The sequence below is a fragment of the Lynx canadensis genome, chromosome C2 (genome assembly GCF_007474595.2).
Source record: "Lynx canadensis isolate LIC74 chromosome C2, mLynCan4.pri.v2, whole genome shotgun sequence".
NCBI classification, from domain to species: Eukaryota; Metazoa; Chordata; class Mammalia; order Carnivora; family Felidae; genus Lynx; species Lynx canadensis.
Window position 1 is genome coordinate 100,140,151 of NC_044311.2, and position 26,410 is coordinate 100,166,560.

At 39.2% G+C, this 26,410-nt stretch overlaps 1 long non-coding RNA gene across 4 annotated transcripts; it reads right to left on the reverse strand.

Annotated features, from left to right (window-relative positions):
* Positions 1 to 4,504: 4,504 nt before the first annotated feature.
* LOC115523760 lies at positions 4,505 to 21,191 on the reverse strand. 4 transcript variants are annotated; one of them, XR_004344097.1, is made up of 5 exons: positions 19,337 to 21,188; positions 17,719 to 17,880; positions 12,038 to 12,278; positions 4,735 to 4,917; positions 4,505 to 4,544 (listed from the first exon to the last, which is right to left on the reverse strand). It is a non-coding gene; the product is annotated as an uncharacterized LOC115523760 (long non-coding RNA). The 4 variants fall into 4 exon arrangements; XR_003971839.2 differs by having other exon boundaries at positions 4,509 to 4,544; positions 4,786 to 4,917; positions 19,337 to 21,187; XR_003971837.1 differs by lacking the exon at positions 4,505 to 4,544 and having other exon boundaries at positions 4,566 to 4,917; positions 19,337 to 21,191.
* Positions 21,192 to 26,410: the final 5,219 nt, after the last annotated feature.

Sequence of the window (26,410 nt, forward strand, 5' to 3'; positions counted from 1 at the left end):
AGAAATGGAAGGCAAACTTCCAGACTCATTCTATGAAGCCAGCATTACCTTGATTCCCAAACCAGACAGAGACCCCACAAAAAAGTAGAATTACAGGCCAATATCCCTGATGAACATGGATGCAAAAATTCTCAACAAGATACTAGCAAATCAAATTCAACAGTATAGAAAAATAATTATTCACCATGATCAAGTGAGATTCATTCCTGGACTGCAGAGCTGGTTCAATATTCACAAATCAATCAATGGGATACATCACATAAATAAAACAAAGGATAAGAACCATATGATCCTGTCAATAGATGCAGAAAAAGAATGGACAAAATACCAGCATCTTTTCTTAATAAAAACCCTCAAGAAAGTCAGGAAAGAAGGAACATATTTAAACATCATAAAAGCCATATATGAAAATCCCATAGCTAATATCACTGACAGCTTTCCCCCTGAAATGAGGAACACAACAGGGATGTCCACTCTCACCACTGTTGTTTAACAGAGTGTTGGAAGTCCTAGCTTCAGCAATCAGACAACAAAATGAAATAAAACGTATCCAAATCAGCAAGGAAGAAGTCAAACTTTCCCTCTTCACAGATGACATGATACTATACATGGAAAACCTGCAAGACTCCACCCAAAGACTGTTAGAACTGATACATGAATTCAGCAAAGTCGCAAGGTACAAAATCAATGTACAGAAATCGGTTGCATTTTTATACACCCATAATGAAGCAACAGAAACATAATTAAAAAACTGATCCCATTTACAATTGCACCAAGAGCCATAAAATAGCTAGGAATAAACCTAACCAAGATGTAAAAGATCTATAAGCTGAAAATTATAGAAAGCTTATGAAGGAAATTGAAGAAGACACAAAGAAATGGAAAAAAAAATTCCATGCTCATTGATTGGGAGAATAAATATTGTTAAAATGTCAATACTATCCAAAGCAATCTACACATCCAATGCAATCCCAACAAAATTGCACTGGCATTCTTCTCAAAGCTAGTATAAACAATCCGGAAATTTGTATGGAACCACAACAGACCCCAAATAGCCAAAGTAATATTGAAGAAGAAAACCAAAGTGGGAGGCATCACAATCTAGACTTTAGCCTCTACTACAAAGCTGTAAGCATGAAGACAGTATGGTACTGGCACAAATACAGGCACATAGACCAATGGAATAGAATAGAAAACCCAGAAATGGACCCACAAATATATGGTCAACTAATCTTTGACAAAGCAGGAAAGAGAATCCAATGGAAAAGACAGTCTCTTTAGCCAGTGGTGCTGGGAGAACTGGATAGCAACAGGCAGAAGAATGAAACCAGACCACTTTCTTACACCATACACAAAAATAAACTCAAAATGGATGACAGACCTAACTGGAAGCCATCAAAACCTTAGAGGAGAAAGCAGGCAACAATCTCTTTGGCCTCAGCTGCAGCAATTTCTTGCTCAACACATCTCCAAAAGAAAGGGAACTAAAAGCAAAAATGAACTCTTGGGACTTCCTCAAGATTAAAAGCTTGCAGAGGAAACTGCAAAGGAAATAATCAACAAAACTAAAAGGCAACTGATGGAATTTGAAAACATATTTGCAAATGACATATCAGAAAAAAGGTTAGTATCAAAAATCTATAAAGAATTTACCAAACTCAACATCTGTAAAATAAATTATCCAGTGAAGAAATGAGCAGAAGACATGAATAGACACTTTTCCGAGGAAGACATTCAGACAGCCAACAAACACATGAAAAGATGCTGAACATCACTCATCATCAGGGAAATACAAATAAAAGCTGCACTGAGATACAGCCTCACACTGGTCAGAGTGGCTAAAATGTTTATTTATTTTTGAGAGAGAGAGAAAGAGAGAGAGAGAGAGACAGAGAGAGAGACAGAGTGGGAGGGAGGTGCAGAGAGAGAGGGAGACACAGAATCCAAAGCAGGCTTCAGGCTCTGAGCTGTCAGCACAAAGCCCAACACAGGGCTCAAACTCATGAACCACGAGATCATGACCTGAGCCGAAGTCAATGCTTAACCGAGACACCCAGTATGATTATTTTTAAAAATCAGTAGCCTACCTTGTATGCATTCTTCAATATTATTATTAGGGGCTAATATGTTGAGTGACAAGAGTGACTACAATTTAGCATATGTATGGTGTTTTATTTCTTTGTAGCATTATGATCATATTTTCTTAGAGTTCAAGGTGACCCAAGTTCAATTTTCTCTCCAAAGCAGACTCTTTTCCTCTGTGTAACAAAATAAGTTTTGATTTGGAAACTAGGGACAAAGTAGGATAAGTTGATTTTTCTTAAATGAAAGAAATATGGTATCTTGCACATCTGAGCTAATAGTTTAAGATTCATCTCACTATATTCTTAATCACACCTAGTAGGATAATCCCTTTAACCTACTTCAAAGAAGGGAACAAGTAAGGTCCTATGTTATTCAAATCAAAACCAGATTAAGACTTCATACTGACCTGCCCTTCCTGATAATAAGCTTCTCTCCTCCCTTGTAGTCTTCTTTATGGTAATCCTAATTGCCCAGAGGGCTTACACATATTCATCATATCCTGTAAGGAAGAGCTTCACCTTGAAACTGGAGTTTGTCAAAACTACCTCCATAAATTTGCTCTGCTGGGTCATGCTTTATGGCTGAAAGTGAAAGCTATTTTCTTTTCTTTTCTTTTCTTTTCTTTTCTTTTCTTTTCTTTTCTTTTCCTTTTTCTTTTTCTTTTCTTTCTTTTTTTTTTTTTTTGGTGCTTATTTAAAGAGAGAGAAAGAGACAGAGTGAGAGTGGGGAAAGGGCAGAGAGAGAGAGGGAGACACAAAACCTGAAACAGGCTCCAGGCTCTGAGCTGTCAGCACAGAACCCAACGTCGGGTTTGAACTCATGAACTGCAAGATCATGACCTGAGTCAAAGTTGAACACTTAAATGACTGAGCTGCCCAAGTGCCCCTAGTGAAGGCTATTTTCAATGAAATTCTCCCCTCACTGATGTTGCCCCAGCTGCTATGCAATAACCCTGGCCATGTACAGAAGATTCTTTGGGTTGATCCTGTTTTCCTCCTGGCACTGACGCTCCTCTGGGAAATCTTTAAACAAAGCATCTATGACTCTGAAGAACACTGGGCTATTGCCATCACTGGGGCCCTTAAAGCACTTTGTTTCCATTCATTTCCAGTTGTCAGCCCTGATGCCAAGAACTTCTTGAGGGAGAAGAGGATCACTCAACCTTACTGCTCCCACAGAGTCAGACAGTTGCATTCATTGTTTCTTGCCAACCTGTTTGTCCTGTAGTAGTTTCTCAAGGTATACACTGAAAGGAAAAAATAATAATAACTTACTCTTTCCTGGGAGAGTTACATCCAATGATAACTTTTACATGGCAAAATAGGCCTGGGTTTCAAGGAATTTGTTCCTTCAACACACGTGTGAGTTAGAAACGTACAAGATTCTGCCTTTCCAGACATCCTCCCACTATGTGTGTATAAAAATTTTGTAGTACCCATTTATATTTGCTGGGCAAGTGTGTCATTGCTTTAGTCTCTCAGCCTAACTACTATCATTGATGGAAGCTTAAGTATTCATACCACAGACTCATAAATAAGGTACCATAACCATAAATAGGCATAAACAAGACAACCAGTTGACTTAATAATACATTCCTCAAATTGTAGGGCATGAGCTCATGAGGCACATCTTTGTAACTGTCAGCTCAGGAAAAAACAAACCTTTAAAATCGCAGTGAGTCATGGACATATTGTTTTCCTATGTAGCCCTGCATCCCTCTTTATAATGGCAACTGCATACTGTCAAGTCAATCTTGCATCACCCAAAACTTCTTTAAACTAAGCATTGTGGACTTGTGAGAGTACAAATGATACCCCAGACTGTTGGTGCAGAAGCAGAGTTTAACATTGTCTGCCATACAAGAAAAATTCATTCTCCTCCTGGCTCCATGATATTCCCATGCTAGTATCTCTTGCTTGGATCCACTAAGGTAATTTTCCTTTTTCAGGTTTTAATGAGCTTGGGAAACAGAGAAAGCATGTCAAAAAGTAGAGGAAAGGAAAGGAAAGAAAACAAACACGATGCTCTGCTATGCCTTCTCATTTAACCCTGGAAAACAGTGCAAAGAATTATTCACAGATGAGGACATGTGGCATGAAAAGTTGATACCTATGATTATGTAGTCTGTTGCAAATCTTGAATTTGCAGGAATTTGACTCCACAACCCATCATGCTATTATACTACTGCTAGAAGTCTCTTTTAATACTCATACTTTTTTCTTGGATTAAAAATCCAAATTTTATTTTTAACCTGTATCATTTAAATCTCAAATACTTGGGGCACCTGTGTAGCTCAGTAGGTTGACAATCCAGCTTCGGCTCAGGCCATGATCTCGCAGTTCATGGGTTCGAGTTCCATGTCGGGCTCTTGCTGACAACTCAGAGCCTGGAGGCTGCTTTGGCTTCTGTGTCTCTCTCTCTCTGCCCCTCCCCTGCTTGTGGGTGCATTTTCTCTCTCTCTTTCAAAAATAGACATTAAAAAAATAAGAAAAAATAAATCACAAATACTTGGTATGAACACTATTAAGTACTAAAACATGGCAAGTCATAATACAACCTCAAGTTAGTGGGATCCTTTAGTATTTCAAAGTTCTTTTACATACATTACCCCTTACATTTCTCTCAACAGTATAAGATGAATATTCTTACATCATCTCTTTTTAAAAAATGGAGAAGTCAAGATTTAGAGAGGTGACTGACTTGTAGGACATGGCATGGCAGTGCTTTTGTCAGAATGTGAAGCTGGGTCTTCTGGTTCCAAGTCCAGAATAGCTGCATTACTCTGCTCTGTTCAGAGTGCTTTGTTGAGGAAACATCTGTAGCTTCTTCTTCCTGGGGGCAGAGCATCAGGAGAAGGGCAACAAAGAGTATACATGCTTTCTCAGTTATCTTTGACAGTGGTTTCCTTACACTAACAATTTCAAGAGTTGTCCTCCCTCCGTTTCCTTCCTCCTCTCCACTGAGAGTCTACGGAGTGTTTTATATTCACCGTGGTAGGTATTTGGGCTTTCTCATCCTGGAGATATGCTACCCCTCTCCCCTCGCTTGTTATGACCATATGTAATGAGAAGTTCAAACACAACCAGACTGTTTGTACTGTGGATGCAGGAACCTTGCGGCAAAAACCAGTCCTGCTGGCTGCCATCTCTGCCAAGGGGAGAAGGCTCTCTGTTCACTTATCCACTCAAATGGAAGCTCTTCCTTGGCTTGGGTAACATTTCCTCTTAATTACCTTAATTTTCTTGAGACATTATTCATGTCCAAATTCCTTTCCTTGGCAGATAGGGACCTGAGGGCTTTGCTCTTGGCTGAGGTTCTGAAAACTTGCACTGAGTTTGATAATAACATGAAACTTCACAGAGGAATAGATTGTAGAGCAAAGGGGAAACTGGAGGCCAGAATCTTGGGGAAAGTGAAGTTGGGAGTCAAGTGGCACAAATATAGAAATTTTTCTAAAGGGCAAAGGGATGAGCCATAGGAGAAAATCAACTCTAAGGCCAAGAGACCAGGACCAAGGTGAAGAGAAAGGCAAGGGCTAGCCTAGAAGTGCCTACAAGGAGCATGAGGAATTTTTTAAAGCACCCGAGATACAAAACCCTTTTTTAGAAGTCCAAGGGCACCAACTTTGTTCTAATCTCTTTATTCTTCACTTAAAAATATCAATTTCAGGGGCGCCTGGGTGGCTCAGTCGGTTGAGTGTACGACTTCGCTCAGGTCACGATCTCACAGTCCGTGAGTTCGAGCCCCGCATCAGGCTCTGTGCTGACAGCTCAGAGCCTGGAGCCTGCTTCAGATTCTGTGTCTCCCTCTCTCTCTGGCCCTCCCCCCGTTCATGCTCTGTCTCTCTCTGTCTAAAAAATAAATAAATGTTAAAAAAAAATTAAAAAAAAATCAATTTCAGGGGCACCTAGGTGGCTTAGTTGGCTGGACATCTGACTCTTGATTTCGGCTTAGGTCATGATCCCAGGGTCATGAGATTGAGCCCCACTTTGGGCTCCACGCTGAGCATGGGACCTGCTTAAGATTATTTCTTTCTCTTGAGGCACCTGGGTGGCTCAGTCAGTTAAGCACCCAACTTCGGCTCAGGTCATGATCTCACGGTTCATGAGTTCGAGCCCTGCATCAGGCTCTGTAGTGATAGTTCAGAGCCTGGAGCCTGCTAAGGATTCTGTGTCTCCCTCTCTCTGCCCCACCCCCACTTGTGCTCTCTCTCTCAAAAATAAATACACATTAAACTAATTTAAAAAAAAGGATTGTTTCTCTCTCCGTCTTTCTACCCCTCTTCCTCCACTCTTGCTCTCTTTCTCTCTATATAATAAAATAAATAAATAAAATTTTAAAAACTCAATTCCAAGTGGGATGGAGGGGAATGAGTCTCAAGAACCTCAAGTCGAGTTGGATACTCCACTGAGAAACAGCAAATTATCCTGGGCTCAAAGGGAATTCGAAGACATATAAGCAATCCCAGCAAGATTTATACCTAAAAATATTAATTTTCATGAGTCACGAACTAATATTTCAATGTTACAAGAGCAGGTCCCTAGCTTCCTAGCCATTTTATTTCTACCCAGTGCTTGAGCTGATATTTGACACTGAGCCTAAAACTCCCTATTCTTATTAAATCATTTATTTTAATTTACCTCCCCTGACTTGTATAGGCATCTGAGATTGCAGTTTCCACTCTAGAGGCATAAACAAACTTTATCTCCATTCCTTTCCTTTTTTTTTTTTTTTTCTTTTCTTTTCACTCAGGAATCTCAATTCCAGTGCCTCAAAACTTTAACCAGTCCCAAAGTAGTTCCTCTCCTTCCAAGATTTCTGGGGAGCTTACTTTGTTCTTGTCACCCTTACCATGTTGCTTAATTAATGAACTATTAAACAACTCTACAGACATTAATATGATATAGATCATGTCATGAGGCAGTACATGATTAATTTTCAAATTTGCATCAAAAGCTATAACTTAGGAGAGTGAGGCTAGAAATGATTTTTTTTTTTTTTTTTTTTTTAAGGAAAAGTATACAAAGCTCTTTGCCTTTTGTGACTTGAACAAATCTAAACTTACATTGTCTGGGGACATGAAAATCTATTATGTAACACTTTGCTGATGTAAACAATTTAGTTTGTTATATTTAAGATATGATATGTACTTGTATTATTGAAAAAAATATGGAGAAAAGGAATCTACGTACTCTCATCTCTTATTTTTTTAGAAGTTAGGAAATAATAGGAATCAAAAGCTTAGAAAAAATCATCTGAATTTTTCTCTTTTTATCCCTAGGTCTTTAGATGTCTAGTGACTGGTCAATGGAAGCATAGAGACTGAACCTGGATAAATTTTGTGGAGGAATCACCTTTGAAGTGTGGGAAAGATTTACATAAGCGGAGCAGAAGTGAAGTGGAGGGACAATTCACCCTAGTCAGAAAAGTGTACATATGAGCACAAACACAGCAATATAAAAGGTTGTAACAGAGACTTTTGAGGCAGAGATGGGCAGAAGTACAAGCTTGAGGTGATAAGGATCTTATTTTCTCCTTAAAAGTACTCCAAACTAGGGGTAGCTGGCTGGCTCAGTTAGTTAAGATCTGACTTTTGATTTCAGCTCAGGTCATAGTCTCTGGGTTCATGAGATCTTACCCCTCATCAGGCTCTGTGCTAACAGCATGGAGCCTGCTTAGGATTCTCTCTCTCCTTCTCTCTCTGCCCTTCCCCCACTTGTGCCCCCCCCCCGTCAATCAATCAAAATGAACAAATAAACATTCTTTTTAAAAAAGGTACACCAATCTAGCTGAAAACTGAGTGTAATACATTTTTTTCTTTTAATAAATTCAGCCAATGAAGACATATTTATCAATTTACTCAACAGGTACTTATAGAGTGCCTTCCCTTATATGACAAATATGCATGTTATATTCTCAACAAAGCCAAGAGCAAGGAAGTTAATTACATATAACTGTAATTAGCATATTTTATGAGTAAAAAGTTTGAACACTGACATGCCCCTGAAAATCCGGGGAAGATGGTTAGCAATTATAACGAGTAAATAGGTATAAGCAAGAACAAGGGGGATCCATTTACCTCGGAGAGGGACGAAGATACAAGTGTTGCCCAGAGGTGGAATTGAAAGAACCCCAAGACTGACAGTATGGGACACAGCATGAGCTATGGGAATCATCTCAATTCAAATTAAGAACACCATCACAGGATGCTAAGTAAAACACAAGCACCTGCCATATAATAGAAGCTCAATAAATGTTTATTGAATGAATGACTAAATGACTCAAAGTCGTCTGACAAGTGTCCTTGTTTGGCAGTCAACATAGCGCTTGATGGCACAATAAGCAGGCATCTGCTTCCCACATATAATTTTATTACTTTCAAAGACAATTAAGAAAAAACAAAGCTCCAATAATTTAAAAAAAGAAATAAATATTAAGCTTGCCCGCCTTTGAGTTTAAACAATGTTCGTAATTGACAATGATCTATTTCTTCAAATTTGTGGGGTCACATTACATGCTTATTTTATCATCTTTTATTCCTTATAAATCCTTTTTAAATTTTTTATATTTAAAAAAATTTAATTTTTTTTTTATTTTTGAGAGAGAGAGAGAGAAAAAAAGACTGCAAGCAGAAGAGGGGCAGAGGAAAAGGGAGACACAGAATCTGAGGCAGGCTCCAGGCTCTGAGTTTCAGCACAGAGCCCGACACGGGGCTCAAACTCACGAACCATGAGGCATGACCTGAGCCAAAGTCAGATGCTTAACCGACTGAGCCACACAGGAGTTCCCTTATAAATCCTTTCTTAATAAATTAGTTGAAAATAAGTAAAAATAAGATGAATTTAAAAAAAAAAACTCATTGCTTTGTCCCCTGCCAATCTCTAGAGTTAGGGAAAGATTATAGCTGAAGCTGAAGTTGAAGGAGAATGAGCCCTCCTATGCAGAAGGTCTAGGAACATTATGGAGTCCATTCTGCTGGCATTCGGGAGGGTTTTACTAATCAGTTCATTTGTCTGTTTTTCTATCCATAACGAAATTTTGTAAAAAGTCTGAACATATGATAAAACACATTTTTTTAAAGAATGCCATGTAAAACCCATGACACTAACTTGACTCTACAGAAGATGTTATGGAGCCACTTTAACCTGGTTTATATCTGCCATTGAATTCAGTACTGAGAACCACAGGGTCTGCACTAAGGAGATAATCCTTTCTCAATGTTTAAACTATCTATTAGTGAACTGGGTCTGAATTTCCATGTCAAAGTTTTCTGTAGTTTGATCAAAATTTGATCAAGTCAGCTATTGTCCATTAATCTACTGGCATCTTCACCAGGGGCACCCCTGAGAAAGTTCAGCATTGTCTTCCAAGGAAGTGAAAACCACTCCAGACCTCAAGTGTTCCTAATCAATGACAGTATTATTAGAATATCAGGGATGCAGGAGTGGGCTTTTTTCCAAGCCCACTTGGAACCTTAATTGTCTGCACTTATTTAAAATTAAGCATGCAAACTTACTTGACTGTTATTTTCTATTCAAATTTATAACAGCTTAAAAAGTACTTTTAAAAATAGATTTTACCTAACATGATATTTAATGGTGAAAAGCTAGGATTTTTCTGCTAAGATCAGGAAAACAGCAAGAATGTCCCCTCTCACCACTCCTTTTCAACATTGTACTAGAAGTCCTAGCTAATGCAATAAGACAAGTAAGGAAACAGAAGGTATGTAGATTGAGAAGGAAGAAATAAAACTGTCTTTGCTCACAGATAACATAATTATGTAGAAAATCAGATACAATTGCCAAGAAAACTTGACTAAAGAAGTGATTATAACAAGATTACAGTATTCAAGATTAATATATGAAAGTCAATCACTTTTTTATATACCAGCAATGAGCAAGTGAAATTTGCAATTCAAAGCAGAACAAGATTTATGTTATTACCCTCCAAAATAAAATTCTTAGGTATAAATATAACAGAATATATATAAGGTCTATATGAGGAAACCTATAAAACTCTTATGAAAGAAATCAAAAAAGAACTAAATGGGGAGATATCCCATGACCATGGATAGGGAAACTCATTGTCAAGATGTTAATTATTCTCGACTCTATCTATAGATGCAATGCAATTCCAATCAAAATTTCAACAATTTATTTTGTGGGTATCAATAAATGGATTCTAAAGTGTATATTAATTGGCGAAAGACTCAAAATAGCCAACACAATATTGAAGGAGAAGAACAAAGTCAGAAGACCATTTATTTATTTTGACAGAGATAGAGAGGGAGAGAGACATAATGCTTGAATGAGTGTGGGAGGGGTAGAGACAGAGAGAGAATACCAAGCAGGCTCTGCATTGTCAGCACAGAGCCAGACTCAGGGCTCAATATCATGAATTGTGAGATCACGACCTGAGCGGAAATCAAGAGTCAGATGCTTAATTGACTGAGACACATAGGTGCTCCAAACTAAAGTCTATTAAAAAAAAAAAACAAAAAAAAACTATAAAGTAAAAAGTTTATTAAAAAATAGAATTAAACATTTGCAGAACCTGAAGTGCCTGTAAGAAATCTTCAGTTATCTAAAATAGCTTGAAACCCACCAAATGATACTTTCCTTCATTTTGTAACTAATAGTAACATAATAAAAAAAATCACAATACATTTATTATATTACAATACATATATAATATATACATATGTTAGCAATGCAGTTAACACCTCTTAAGGAACTTTACTAAATCTTTGCAAAAATTATCTTCTTTGTTCCTCACTGCAACCATATGAGCCAAGTATTGTCTTAACTCATTTTATGCAGATGTACAGAGAAAATTGATGAATTGCTCGAGGTCACAGAGCAAGTAAATAGAAGAGACAGTGTCAACCCAAAACTCTTGCACCTTGTACTTTTTTTGAAACCATGCCCCATAAGGTTAGTAAGATTGAAAGCTTGTTTAAAGCTTGTTTCTCAGAGAACTGTTTCTCCCTAATCAGCTATTATGTTTTTTCAGACCCCACTAACAAATCCACTAGCTGTCTCTGCAAAAACCAGGACTCAAGGTCAACTGATAAGGGTTCTAACCTATGAACAAGCAAGACCCTGCTTTCCTTACCTGAGGTAATGAGCCTAAGACTCCATCCAGTTTATACTGGCTCTCAGGACATCCTAAAGCAACCTCCTGATGTCGGGCTGAATTTTGCCTCATTCTGATGCTAAGTCTGTACCCCAAAGTTAACACAGGATGTATGTTTTACGTGTTTGTTAAATGTATATTCTCCATCTTTCCTCACGAATAGTCATAAGTTTCCCTGCCCTCTTCATCAATATGTTTGTATTCTCAACCCCTATGATTATAAAAAAAACTTGTTCTGTCCCCCGTCAGGGAGGCAGATTTGAGGCTTGTCCTCCCATCTCCTCTCCTTGTTTTGCCTGCCTCTCCAATAAACTCTCCTTGCTGCAAACCTGACGTCTCAGTGATTGGCTTTGCTACGTACACATAGTGCAGATGTACTTGGGTTTGGTTACACTTTATTTGGTCTCTTATTCCCAGGGGCTGAGCAGAACTTAGAATAGCCAGTATGAAAAAAGACTGAGTACACACAGTCCATCTGTGCCCTTAAGACTTTGCTCTGTTAGTTTTCCAAAAGGCTGCCTAAAGGAGAACAGAGAGCAAATCTAGTGCTGCCCAGAGGTGCCCTTTCTGCTCTGAAGGTGAACAGAAACAGAAAATGCTAAAGAGGCCATTGAAAGAGTGTTCTCGTACTTCCTATTCTCCATTCAGGCACCCACACATGTTCTCTGAGAGGCTATTATGTGAAGATGTTGTTCTGGGCACTGGAAGCATAGGAGTAGACAAGACAGAAAAGGTTCATATTCCGGTAGAGGAAACAGCTAATGTGAATGAAGGCCCTGAGTTGGGAATGCACAGATGCGCGGAAGCTGTCAGCTACCTGAGGTTGATCCCCAGCGAATGTAGGAGAAGGCTCTGTAGAAGAGGTCAGCCAGGAGGAAGAGTCTCTGGTAGCCTGGGAGGGCCAACGGCAGGACAGAAGTCTAGTTTACGTTTTATTCCATTCATGTGTTTCCTCCTGATACACTTTCTGCTTCCTTCCATTTATGCCTATGTGCTGACCTCAGTGCAGATGGAGATCATATGGCTACTGGGCAGTGAGGCCTGAGTGGTGCCATTGCCTGTCAGAAAAGTTTATTAGGTTAAAAAGAGAGAGGAGTGGAAGATACAATTGACCTCTGTTTCCGGAGCCACAGAGCTGGCACCAGGTTCTGCTGAAGGCGGCACAAACCACAGCCTTGTTTTCCAATTGGCATTGCCCACCACGGCCTCTTCACAGCAGAGAGTTCTGGATTAGGCAGTTAGATTCATTATTACCATACCAAGTATGTCGATGGTGCTTTAGAAGTGGGAAGCACTTTGCAGAACTGTTTTTAGCTGCCCCTTGGATAGTTTTCCAAATAAGGAGTTGTGACATCTGCCTCCCTAGGGATTCCTCTTTGATCCTTTATTTCCAGTAAGACTGAAATTCTGTGTTCCCCTACACATTGTTATTCCTCTCTCCTGGCTAACTTTTCCAGATTCCTTATTTCCAGCCTCAGAGTCACTTTCATCAGAAAGATTTCTCAGATCCGTCCCAGGCTGACATCAGTTGGGCTTTTTTTTTTTTTTTTTTTTTTTTTAAATCTCATAGAGGCTTTTGTGTACAGAAAACAATGCTTACAGTAGCCTGTGTTATCACTGACATTCAATCGCCTACAGTTATAAATTGAAAAACTTATTTTTTCTGAGCTTTTAAACACAATTGCAGAAATATAGTAAACTAAGAATTTTTAGTTTGAAATTAAATGCAGTTTGTACTTATTGTTAGGTTAGCTTATACTTTAACAAAATTTGCGTAATCCTTTAGATACTATATATAAAACTATCTCATACTTTAAATGTATATAATTCAATAAATGAACGTGTGAATCCGATAATTTGAACGTTCTTACATATTTAAACACATTTTACAGACCTGGTTACTTACATTCTTGTGAATTTTCCATCTGCAGTCATATTTCATATAATGTATTTCCTCAAGAATCTCAAGTACTTAAGAAAACAGACATACAAACCCCATAAACAAACCTCCATAAGCACATACACAACTTTAATAAAGCTAAATATAAAACTTTCATATTTACATATAATTCTCTTAAGTATTTTAGCTTCTTAAAAGCTAAACTCACCAGAGGCACTAAGGAATCTACTCCTGAAATCATTGTTGCACTATATGGTAACTAATTTGGATATAAATTTTTAAAAATTAAAAAAAAAAAAGCTAAACTCACCAAAGTAATCTTGAGAAAGAAGAACAAAGCTGGAGCTATCAGCAATCCCAGATTTCAAGATATACAAAAAGCTTAGTAATCAAAACAGTATGATACTAGCATAAAAATAGACACATAGACAATAGAACAGAATAGAAAACCCAGAAATAAACCCATGCTTGTATGTTCAATTAATCCATGACAAAGGAGGAAAGAATATACAATGGGGAAAAGACGTCTTTTTAACAAATGATGTTGGGAAAACTAGACAGTTACATGCAAAAGAATAAAACTGGACTACTTTCTTACACCATACACAAAACTAAATTCAAAATGGATTAAACACCTACATGTGAGACCTGAAACCATAAAACCCCTAAAAGAAAACATAGGCAGTGATCTCTTGGATGTCAGTCTTAGCAACATATTTATCGATATGTTGGGAAGAGAAACAAAGCAAATTAAATTATTGGGACTACACAAAATAAAAAGAAAAAATCTGCATAGCAAAGGAAACCATCAACAACAGAAAGGCAACCTAGTGAATATATATATACACACAGATATATAAAGTAAACAACTCAACACCAAAAAAAAAAATTTTGATTCAAAAATTGGCAGAAGACCTGAACAAACATTTTTCCAAAGACAGATGGCCAACAGACACGCAAGAAGGTGCTCAACAAGGCTAATCAGGGAAATGAAAACAAAACCACAGTGAGATATTACCTGACATCAATCGGAATGACTAGTGTCAAAAGGACAAGAAACAACAAGTGTTGAGAGGATGTGGAGAAAAAGAAAATCTTGTGCATTGTTGGTAGGAATGTAAACTTGTACAGCCATTGTGGGTTGGAGATTCTTCAAAAATTATTGGGCATTTACCCAAAAAAGGAAAAAATGCTAATCTGAAAAGATATATGCACCCCTATGTTAATTGCAGCATTAATTTACAACAGCCACGATACAGAAGCAACCTAAGTGCCCATTGATAGATGAATGGACAAGCAAGTTGTGGTATATATATAATATATATAATATTCTATATAGAGTAGAATATTACTCAGCCACTAAAAAATAATGAGATTTTGCCACTTGCAACAACATGGAGGCCTAGAGGGTATTATGCTAAGTGAAACAAGTCAGAGAAAGACAAATACCATATGATGTCACTTATCTGTACAATCTAAAAACCAAAGCAAATGAACCACAAAAAGCAAACAGACTCTTAAACACAGAGAATGAACTGGTGGTTGCCAGAGGGAAAGCGGGTTGGGGGATGGATGAAAGAGATAGAGGACATTAGGAGGCACGAACTTCAGTCATAAAATAAATAAGTCACAGAGATGGCAAAGTACAGCATAGGGAATGTAGTCAGTACTATTGTAATATAATACTGACAGATGGTGACTACACTTATCACGAGCACTAAGTAATGCACAGACTTGCCAAATCAATATGTTGTACACTTGAAACGTAATACAACATGGTGTGTCAATTATACCTCAAAAAAATAATTTAAAAATATTTTAAACCTCAAACTCATAAATTTAGTAAATAAGATTACATTAAGTATTGAAAATTGACTGGAAATGTGTATAAATGGATAAACACCCCAAGTATTTCAGTTAAAATAATTTGTTTACTATGTTAGTTTCTCTCAAATGTCTTTAACATAACGAATATACAAAGCAGTAAAATTATCTTTAAAATTGTTATATTTGCATAAAAATAAATTCATACCAAAAACCCATATCTATTTTTTCATTATATCTGTGTTTATTATTATTGTTGTTTTTTTTGTTTTGGTACAGTCTCAGGTTTGCAAAATCATTTAATCAACAAAGTAAAAGAAAATCACTATTTCAGACCCAGCATAATAGCTGAGATTATACACTTGGAGTTCTTGGCCAGAGATTTGACACCAATGCTGTGGATTTGAGGTTCTTGGTCATTGCTCAAGGAATTAAAACCTGGATTATGTGAACCAGTACAAAGCATACCCCAAGAAAAGTCAGCTCAGGTGTACAGGGTAAGGCCCTTTTCAAGAGTTCTGCTAAGTCAATGGAGAACCCACTGGTATATCAATTTAGTGAATCATATAAGTCCTCAACTTCTTTCCAGTTGCATCCTTACCCAAACTTTTTATCGTACCTGCCTGCAACATTTTATTACTCAATTTGGATAGATAAATACTGGAACATATACCCAGATTTCAATCTCTTTACTTCCTGATTGAAATAAATATAGTTGTGCAAGATCGTATATTCCATTGCTTTAGCGATCACCATTATTTCAACTGGGCAAGGCAGCAAGTGAGGATATTAATGGAGTACAGTTCAGCGAAAGCATAAGTATTAGCCTCCTAGGACTGCCATAACAAAGTATCACAAACTGGGCTGCTTATTTGTATCACAGTTCTGAAGGCTCAAAGTCCAAAATCAAGGTGTCAGCAGAGTCATGCTGTCTCTGACACCTTTAGGGAAGGATCCTTCCTTGACTCTTCCTAATTTCTGCTGGTTTCCTGGCCATCTTTGGCATTCAATGACTTGTAGGTGTATCATTCCATCCTCACGTGGAATTCTCCCTGTGTTTCTGTATCTATCCACACATGGCATTCTCTTTATAAGAATACCAGTCATTAGATTAGAGGCCCATCCTGCTCCGGCATGACCCCCTCTTAACTAATTATACCTGCAATGACTTTATCTCCAAACAAGTTCACATTCTGAGGAACCGGAGGTTAGGATTTCAATATGCCCTTTTTACAAAGAAACAATTCAAACTATAAACCATGGAAGAATCAATATATTGAGGATCCTGGTCACGTAACGCAGAGTTTCTCAACCTTGGCACTATTGACAGTGGGGACTGGATAATGTTTGGCTGTGGAGGGCTGTCTTGTGGATTGTAGAATGTTTGGCAGAAATCCTGGCTTCTATCTGGTAAATGTTAATAGCATTTAGCATCCAGCTGTGACAACCATACATGTCTTCAAACATTTCCATGTGTCTCCTAGGGTTGGGGTTGAGGGTCAAAATTGCCTTCGGTCCAGAACAACAGGTAGAGACTAAAGAAAACCACAGGTAAAGGTTAGCTGGAGTTGGAGTACTTGAGGAAATAAACAGGAAAAATAGGGAGGTTGCCTTACAGCAGTGAAAAGTGTGAAATGAGATCATGAATGAGTAGAAGTTTCTGTGAGAACACCAATTAGAACATGGGCATAGAAGTAAGTGCGTGAGGTAGGGTGAGGACTAGGATTAGGTTAGTGGAGGGGAAGAGGCAAAGGAATTGAAACACCATCTATGCACATATCACCAAAAATTATGACAGAAGTAGTTTTGGAGATGATAGCAGTTAGTCAGGACTAACATTGTCAAGAAATAAAGACCTGGGAAGCTGGGTGACTGTAAGAAAGAGGAGGGGACAGTAAATTATTTGAAGATTTGAGATTCAAAGAAAGGGCTTTTCATGGAGTCAGAAAGGAAAATGGCCTAGAAGTGTCATAGAGGGGCAAAAAAAGTGCCTCCTCATGCCATAACTAGGTACAGCCAACCCCCTGCAGGGGCTGCAGGACTCTGTCCTCAGGGGGGCATGGGTTCAGTTATCGCAAAAGATGAACGGAAACATTTAGAAAAAATGTTCAAATAGATAAAGGGAATTAAAAGATACAAACCTGCAGTTATAAAATAGGTAAGTCACGGGTGAAAAGTCCACCATAAAGAATATAGTCATTAACACTGTAATAACATTATATGGTAACCACACTTAAGCATGGTGAGCACTGAGTAATGTATAGAATTGTTGAATCAATATGTTGTGCACCTGAAACTAATATAATATTGTTTATAAATTATACTCCAAGCAATAAATCAATGTAAAAAAAAAAAGATAGAAAGAAAAAGGTGTGAACACAGGGGAGTTTGCTGATGACTGGCCCTGAATTCCAGGGAATAGAGGTGAAGGATTTCAGGATTTAGGGGTTGGTGGGAGACAGAGTCAGGAAAGGGGACCACAGTGCCTGGAGGAATGAGCTCTTTCCTGGGCTTCTTGTAGTGACTGCCATAAACAGGGATAAAGACAAGTTAGGTAGTGGTGACAAAGATCGTGTTCTTGAGAAATGTGGGGCGTGAGGTCCTGTGAGGAGTACATAAATGTTTAGGACTTCCTCTTGATCCCTGAGGATGGATATTCAGCATCATTGCTCACAAGGCTCTGACTGGCAGCTCTCAGGAAAGCTTCTGCTTCTGCAGGGAGTCATTTCCATAGCAAGACAGAAAAATGAGCTTGGGCTTTGGAGCCTGCTCACCTGGGTTTGTATCCCAGCTCTGCTACTAAGAAAGAGGAGTGACTTTTGTCTCATTGATCTCAGCCGCCATGTGTTTGTCTGTCTTCATTAGCCCCCAGAAGTTGATCGTGTCCATATAATCACCTGGTCACAGGAGGATCTCAGCAAGTTATCTGAAATTTCCTAGGGAGAAGGATAGCTGTATTGGTCAAAAAATGACAGGCACGCTTGGATTTTTAACCAAAAAATTACCAAAATACATGCTAAAGAATATCTGCTGAGTTGTGTGGGTATTAATAACTCAGTCATACTTTAATTCAAGTTTTTCACATTTTCAATTAACACACAAGAAGAAATACATCTAACGCCCTGACCCAGAATTCAGACCCATGAGCATTTAGCCTTATCACATGTGATACATTCTAACAATTTCCTTTTTTGCCCCCATTGTTTCAAAGAGAAACAACTTAAGTCCATTTCATGATCCCAAATGTGAAGCAACTTTAATGTATTTCACAAACATTTACTGAGCACCTTCTATGTGCCTAGTTCTGATGGCCACTGGAGATGAGAAAAATAAGATGTAAATTTTGTTCCACAGGACAGTGAAGAAAAAATATCAATTACTATACTAAAAACTAAAATATAAATCTATAAAAGTGCTCTGGGATCTTAGTCTGGGAAATCTGAGAACATTCTTCAAGAGGAGCGGAGCACTTAAACTGTGTCTTGAAGGGGAAGCAGGATTTGTTTAGACAAAGAAAATATACCGTGAAGACTGTTCCAAATGGTTGTTCCAAATTACAGGGTTTGGGATTACATGAACAGCACTTTACCACTTTTCCCAGTCTTGGAATTGTGGGAGAAATATTTTGTTTATGTGGAATTATCTTGTTGTTGGCTACCTAATTGTAGCCCCACTAGCAATCCTCCAAGTGGAAACCCAGGAGACAGTAGACTTGGCCAAAGAAATGACAAATTAAAGAGCATTCTGGAAGTATACTGTAGCATATGCCAGGAGAGGCACACTCTAAGAGGGTGAGACCTAATCTGCCTGCAGGCATCATTCACCATTTTGTGCTAGAGCCTATGGGAAAGTTTGTTCCTCTGCAAATGAGGAAAGCATCAGATGAATCCACTTCAGGTACATGGTTGCACAGTTATGAAGCTCTGCCAGGTATTCCCAATCTATTTGCCAGGCATGGTCAACATTGGCTTCTTCCTGCCCTGGAAACTAACCTTCCTGTTTGGATCTAACTGTATTATTTTTAACCCAACCAGGGATTTTGGCCAATGATGTGAATAAAATCTGGGGATTTCTGAGAAGTGATTCCAGAAAACTGTAATCAGAAATATGTAAATCTGAGGGAAACAAAGTGTAAAGGAGTCTTAAACCCTTCCCTCCTGGCCATTCAACCTCGAAACCACTACTCCAATTTCCAGAGGCCCATGATTTCATAACTTAGCCTCTCACAATCTTGAACAATTCCAATAATTAGAAAGTTCTTTTTTTTGTTTTGTTTTAAACTTTCAACTTATTCTGGTTCTGCTTTCTGGATCTCTGTATTATCTTCCTAGGGTCATCGTAAAAAGTTACCACAAATTTTATGGCTTTAAACAACAGAAACATATTCTTTACCAGTTCTGGAAGATAGAAGTCCAAAATCAAGGTTGTCCACATGGCTTACCCCCTCTGAAGGCTTTATGGGCAATTGGTCATTTGCCTTGTCTAGTTTTTGGTGGCTCCAGGCCTTCCTTGGCTTGATGTCACAGCACTCATATCTTTTCTTCCATGGTCACATTACTTTTCCTCTGAGGTGTGTCTTATAAAGACACTTTTCATTGGACTTAGGGCATCCTGTGGAAATCCAGGATGATTTCATCTCAATGTCATTATTTTAAATTACATCTGCACAGACTTATTTTCAGAGAAGATAACATTCTGAGGTTATAGGGATTAAGGTTTATACCTCATTACTCTACAAAAGAGTGAAGTGAAGTATTTAATAACACCAAAGACTGAAATGCTAAAACAGTACCATTTTGTAGGGTTGTTGTGCCGGGAAACATAGCAAAGAACTCAAATAGTGTTAGCTCGTTTTATTATCATTATTTTATAGTACTTTGGAATTTTCAATGTGTAACCGGTGACTCACTTGTCCTCATAATCCCATAGTAAGCAGGTATTGTATCAGGAGACCCAAACTTGACAATAGTTGCCTCAAATTGCCACCATATTAGTTTAAGGATAAATTTTTGTTGGCACCTCTTCTTCCCCCAAATGGCTTGAAACAGTTTCAACATGCATATGCTTAAAAGGTAGGAAATTGAGAAAATCAGAACCAAGTAAAAGGTAAGCACTCATATCAACCCTAATGGTAAATTTAATTCCATTAACTGAGTCTCATATTTGTCTCTTACAAAAAACATTAACAGTGGCTTTTCTGGATGGCGGGATCATGGGTTAATTTTTTTATGTCTCTCTTTTCCTTGTTTTTGCTCCTTGGGTATTTTACAACTTTTCTATCATGGGCATGTAATATTTATTATTTTCATAATTGGAAAGTGACTTCTTAATTGGACTTTGCCTTCTTGATAGTCAAGGTAAAAAGGGGAAATCAGTCATTTAGATAATTAGAATCCGAGAGGAGGTAGTAGGTCAATTCTTTCGGGGAAAGTAATAGTTTTTCTAGTACTGGCTTTTACTCAAAACACTAGGTCATACAATGCCCTCATTTCTCACAAATTCCTGAAAATGCTTCTTGCAGCCTTGTTCAAAAACAGCAGAAGCTGTAAGTGATATTGTAATGGCCTAAGATTATGTGGTCTGAGAAGACATGCCCAGTAAACGAACTATGTGTCCTTAGTCAATTACTCCTAAAGATCGCTGTGAAATGAGCCCATGAGCAAGTAGAAAGGCATGATTCCTGGATCTGGTTCATCAGCACTGAGTTTGGAAGTGTGCTCCGAGCTGGCTGTAACAGCTTTGACTATCTGAGGATGATAAAATATGTGTTTAAAGTTTTGTAATAATACTGTATTAGGATTATATTTTTGTTGATAAAGGCCTAGAGTAATGGAATTCAAGGTTATTGACTGAAGAAAGATTTTATTTGGAAGACGCATGAAAAGGAGGTAGGAGATGACTAGATTGTGAACATAGAAGAGAGAATGTTCTCACTTATATGAAAGGCCACCCACCCTCAAGCAGCCAGTTAATCGCAAAGTTGGAGCTCAGTTCTTTGTTTTAAAGTTTGGATTAAGAGATTTTCAAATACGCAAAACTAGAGAGAAGACTGTAACGAACCTCAGTTTCAACATTGACCAACATGCGGCCAATCTCGTTCCCTCCCGTCCATATCCAAGACATCCTGCCATTACATATGTAATCAAAATATAAACTGAATTATAATAAGTGCATTTCTAAAATTTTATTTCCCCTTCGTGACATTACTTCATATTTCACAAGTTGCTTTTATTTTATTTATTTTTTATTTTTAAAAAGAATTTTTTTTACGTTTATTTATTTTTGAGACAGAGAGAGACAGAGCATGAACAGGGGAGGGGCAGAGAGAGAGGGAGACACAGAATCAGAAGCAGGCTCCAGGCTCTGAGCCATCAGCCCAGAGCCCAACGCGGGGCTCGAACTCACCGACTGTGAGATTGTGACCTGAGCTGAAGTCGGACACTCAACCGACTGAGCCACCCAGGCGCCCCTTCACAAGTTGCTTTTAATACACACAGATAGGTTCATTTTCCTGTCATTAAGGGTTAAATTCCTCCAGAAAAAGGGTTTTATTGGTGCCTCCCTCTGTAACTATCTCTCAGGACCCAGTGCAGCGGAGCAGCTGGAACGGTACTTGATAAATGCTACCCGCTTTGAGATACGTGCTGATCACCAGAAACGCAACTAGCAGAAGGAAGTATGTAAAATAATAAAAAGAAATGCAATGCCACTTCCTAATAATTGTATGGTCAGAAAGTAATCTATACTTGGAGCACCTGGGTGGCTCAGTTAAGTGTCCGGCTCTTGATTTTAGCTCAGGTCATGATCTCAAGGTTGTGAGATCCAGCCTTGAGGTAGGCTTTACACTGACAGTGCTGAGCCCCCTTGGGATCCTCTTTCTCTCTCTGCCCCTCCCCCACTCGTGCCCACGCGCTTTCTCTCTCTTTCTCAAAATAAACTTAAAAAAGAGAGAACGTATTCTACACTTAATTGTTCTAAAAACCTATTATCATGAACTTCGTCCAATGACATCATTACCTCCATCCCTTTCTTCAAAATGCCAAGCCAAGCGCTTGAATGTGAAATCATTCGTTTTCTTTCTATTCATCTTTCACCGCTGTTGAAATGTTCTCTCTGAAACATTTACCTTTTGAAACTTGATGAAAGTGAATGTAAATTCAAGTCTGGCTTGTAAGTGTTCACTTCATAAGTGACTCTTGGTTTTCTTTGTTTTAACGTTTATTCATTTTGGAGAGACAGAGAGAGACATAGAATGAGCGAGGGAGGGGCAGAGAGAGAGGGAGACACAGAATCCAAAGCAGGCTCCGGGCTCTGAGTTGTCAGCACAGAGCCCAACACGGGGCTCGTCGAACTCATGAATTGTGAGATCATGACCTGAGCCGAAGTCGGACGCTTAGCCGACTGAGCCACACAGGCGCCCCTCTTTGTTTGTTTTTAACCTGATATATATAAACTTTCCTCTCCCTACCCAAGAATGTGCCACCCTCCCACCATTGTCAAGATCCAAGGCAAAAAAAATATGTTTGCTGAAAGCAATTCAGACTGTGTCAGCCAAGGGAAAGAATTCTCCAGAATTTAAGTGTAAAATCAGAACTGTGTGTAATATCTATCAAGCCAGATGTTTACCTGTTCACTGTGAGAGAAATTGGAAGTACATCAAAAACCAGTGATAGGAACAGCTTTGAACCACATGCAGAAAGAGGCAGTTCAGGAAAATTTTGGGTTCCAGTAAAGCCCTGACCTCCTGAAGCTATATTTAAACTTAGGAAATGTTTTTTCTTGGCTGAGTCAGTGCCCCTAACCAGCTTCTATCAGGCCGCAGAAGGCTCTTGCCTGAGCTATGTTGGGAATTTCTACTCCCTCTTTCTTTCCTCTCTCCTGATAAAGGAATGAGTCTTAAGAAGTTTCAGTGAGCCACTTGAAATCTCCAGGCCTCAGTTTCCCCATCTCTGAAATCACTTCTAATACTGACTTTTTGTGATTCCTACTCAGTCTTTTGTACAGAGACTCACAGGATGCTGTGTCCCTTTGCATACGGCAGGAAGTTTCAACTCACCGGGAAGCATATGCCAATCAACTCCTGAGACGTTAGGTCTCAAACTGTTGTTATTTTTTATACAAGTTGGTGGCTTCCGATGATACCTTGGCGCTAGAACCTGACCAAGTCAAAAATATTCAAACACAACTTGACAGGCATGGAGTTCCCTTGGGGACTACGTTCTGCCTTTGTAAATTAAAGCTAGCTTTAAGATGAAGCAGAGAGAAGCATCTTCTCTCCCCAGGCGGTTCCTACCATGTCTAGGTCGCTGTGGAACCGGCTTGGTTTCTCAGAAACCCATGGGGACAAATGGAAAGAGGGAATACAATTCTAGGATCTCTTTTAAGCTATGTGAGTTCTCTGGAACCTTGCAAGTGCTGGCAAGGTCCTTCTGTCACGACACAGTAGCAGATCTGGTGAAGGAACATTAAGTCTAGGGGGGCAATTCAGGGATGTCAATCTGGGCATCCTCTGTATGCGTTTAGGGGGGCTCTTTGCCACCTCTGATGGAGGGTCCTGGCTGTTAATACCCTGGAGCAAGGTGGAAAAACTGTAGTCAGAAAGCCAACACCCCTTCCCTCCTCCACCACCGCCACCTCCTTCTGCTGCTCCCGGTCCCGTTTGTGTGCTTATGCAGTGTGAACCTGGTACCTCTTTTGTGGAGTGGCAGCTGAGGAGACTCCAGTGCTCAGCACGGCCAACAAAAAGCCCAGGAAGTAGCCAAGACTGAGAACAAGAATCGTATTCATTTAAAGGTGGTGGGGCAGGATGGTTCTGTGGTGACATTTAAGATTAAGAGGCCCACAGCCTCTTGGGACAGCCTCTTGGGAATGACAGGGTTTGTCAGTGAGGCAGATCAGACACCGTTCAGATATACTCGGTCTACCGGCTCTAAATCCATTATGCTTGTCCCCAGGCTTCATGACCGCCAATTTCTAAAAGGCCTTTTCCTGCTGTCTTGGCCAATCATGCTTTCCCATAGGGCAGGAGGGATGTTCCAGTGCAGAGTCATTTGAACTACTCCTCCCTCCCAAAATATATTAGCATAAAGTTAATTTGTCCAAAAACTATTTGTCGACCACCTGTCTGTACTAGGTGCTAGAAAAGAGCAAGCAAGCAAGCAAGCAGATAAAAATCTCCGCTCACCATCATGAAGCTTACCATGTAATGGGAGAAGATGGATAATAAATGAAATAAATAAAGCCCAGCGTGTGCCAGATGGAGGTGTGTGCAATGGAGACAAATAAAAAGGAGAACGAGATAAAGAGCATTTGTTGGGGAAATCTTCAGATTGTAGCAATCTTCGGAAGAACATTCCAGGCAGAAAAAAAGAGTAAGTGCCAGAGTCCTGTGGCAGAAGCATGCCTGAACAGTGGTGAAATAGTAAGGAGGCTAGTGTAGCTGGCAGGACATTATCAGGAGAAAGAGGGTAGATGATTTCAGGGAGTTATCAGGGGGGCCAATCATGGACAGCCTTATAGCCCACGTAAAGACCTTGGCTTCTACTCTAAATAACACCGGAAGTATTTGGACATTTTGTGCAGAATGACATGATTTGTATTGACCCCTATTTTCAAACAGTTCTGAGAATAGACTGAACAGGGGAGAGAGCAGAGCAAGGAGACTCACAAGAAAGCTACAACAGTCTAGGAGACAGTGGTGGTTTGGGGCCAGATGGTAGGAGTTGGACTCTGAATGTCTTGGTAGAATAAACAGAATATGCTGATAGAGTGTGGGCTGAATCACGGGGTGAGAGGAGGGGAGAGAGGGCACTGGGCAAGAAGCCTGGCCTTCTCAGTTGAGTTTCAGTCCATCTCACATTTACAATGTTACCTGAGGAAAGTCACTGAAAAGCTTGGGGCCTCATTTTTCACCTCTAGAACAATGGCTTTAGCTCCTTCTTGACCACAGGAGTCTCAAGTGTATGTGACGTCTGTGCAAAAGCAGACTTTCTTAGAAATGAATCACAGTTCTGTGTGACCTCATGCAAGTTCATTAGCCTGAGCAACTGTGGTGGGGAGGCTGTGGTCAAATCTGAAGTATCTTGGGAGCAACTACAAAAACCCAAACCCAAGAGATATTACAATTGTGAGGAATTAATTTAGGGATGTTTACTTTTAAAAAGTTAAATCTCTTTCTTGGTAGGCTAAGGATAGCCAAAGAAGAAAGTCTGTTCAAGGAAACTGTTGTTTTTTTTTAACTCATAAGGGTTTTCTGATTTAATTTTTTTTAATGCGTATTCAGTTTTGAGAGAGCACAAGCGGGGCAAGGGCAGAGAGAGAGGGAGACGCAGAATCTGAAGCAGGTTCCAAGCTGTCAGCACAGAGCCCGACGCGGGGCTCGAACTCACAAACCGTGAGATCATGACCTGAGCCAAAGTCGGACGCTTAACCGACTGAGCCACCCAGGCACCCCTCAAGGAAGCTGTTTTAACCAAAGCTTTATGATCCCTAGTTACTGTATGGATTTTGTACTCTTTGAACCTGTATTTATAAATGTTACCTCGTTGGTGATTAATACATTTTTACATCCTCCCCCAAATTCTCATCTTCAGTTTTAGTTTTATTTTAAACCCAAAAGGCTTCTTTTGCTTTCCCCTATCTCTGACCAGGTTTATCACCACCTTGGAATTTTTCTAAATTTTCACCAACAAGAGAACTATGTGACTGAGTTATTCTAAATGACTCAAGTGCTTACAACTTTCCCAGCGTTACTTAAGCATACAAAGCCCAAGCTGCCTCTTTCCAATTCACAAATTCAGAAAAAGCACTCCTAATTGAAACTTTCAGGATAAGTATGGGATGTTGGAGAGCTCCTCCCAGGGGTGACCAGGCAGGAATCAGAGGGCAAGACAGGTGTTCCACATGCATTGGCCTTCTCAGCCGTGTGCTCTGGGCTACCCCTTCCTCCTCCTGTCTTCATTGGCTATGAGCTTCCCGGGGTTTTTTCCATCACAGCCTACTAGTCTAAGTCCAAGTCCCTCAATATCCTCCAAGGTAACTGATAAGCCACTTTATAAGCCAATTTAATTGAATTACATGGGTACCTTGCTTTATTTCACTTCACAGATACTGTGTTTTTTTACAAATTGACAGTTTGGGGCAACCCTTCCTCACGCAAGTCCATGGGTGTCTTTTTTCCAGAAGCATTTTGTCATTCGTGTGTCTGTGTCACATTGTGGTAATTCTTGCAATATTTCAAATGTTTTCATTATTATTCTATTTGTTAGGTGATCTGTGATCAGTGAGTATGACTCGATGAAAGCTCAGAGGATGGTCAGCACTTTTTAGCAATAAAGTATTCTTTAACTGAGATATGCGCATTGTTTTTCAGACATAACGTTAATGCACACTTAATAGATTACAGTATAGTGTCAACGTAACTTTTATAGGTACTGGGAAAACAAGAAATTCATCTGAGCCCTTTTA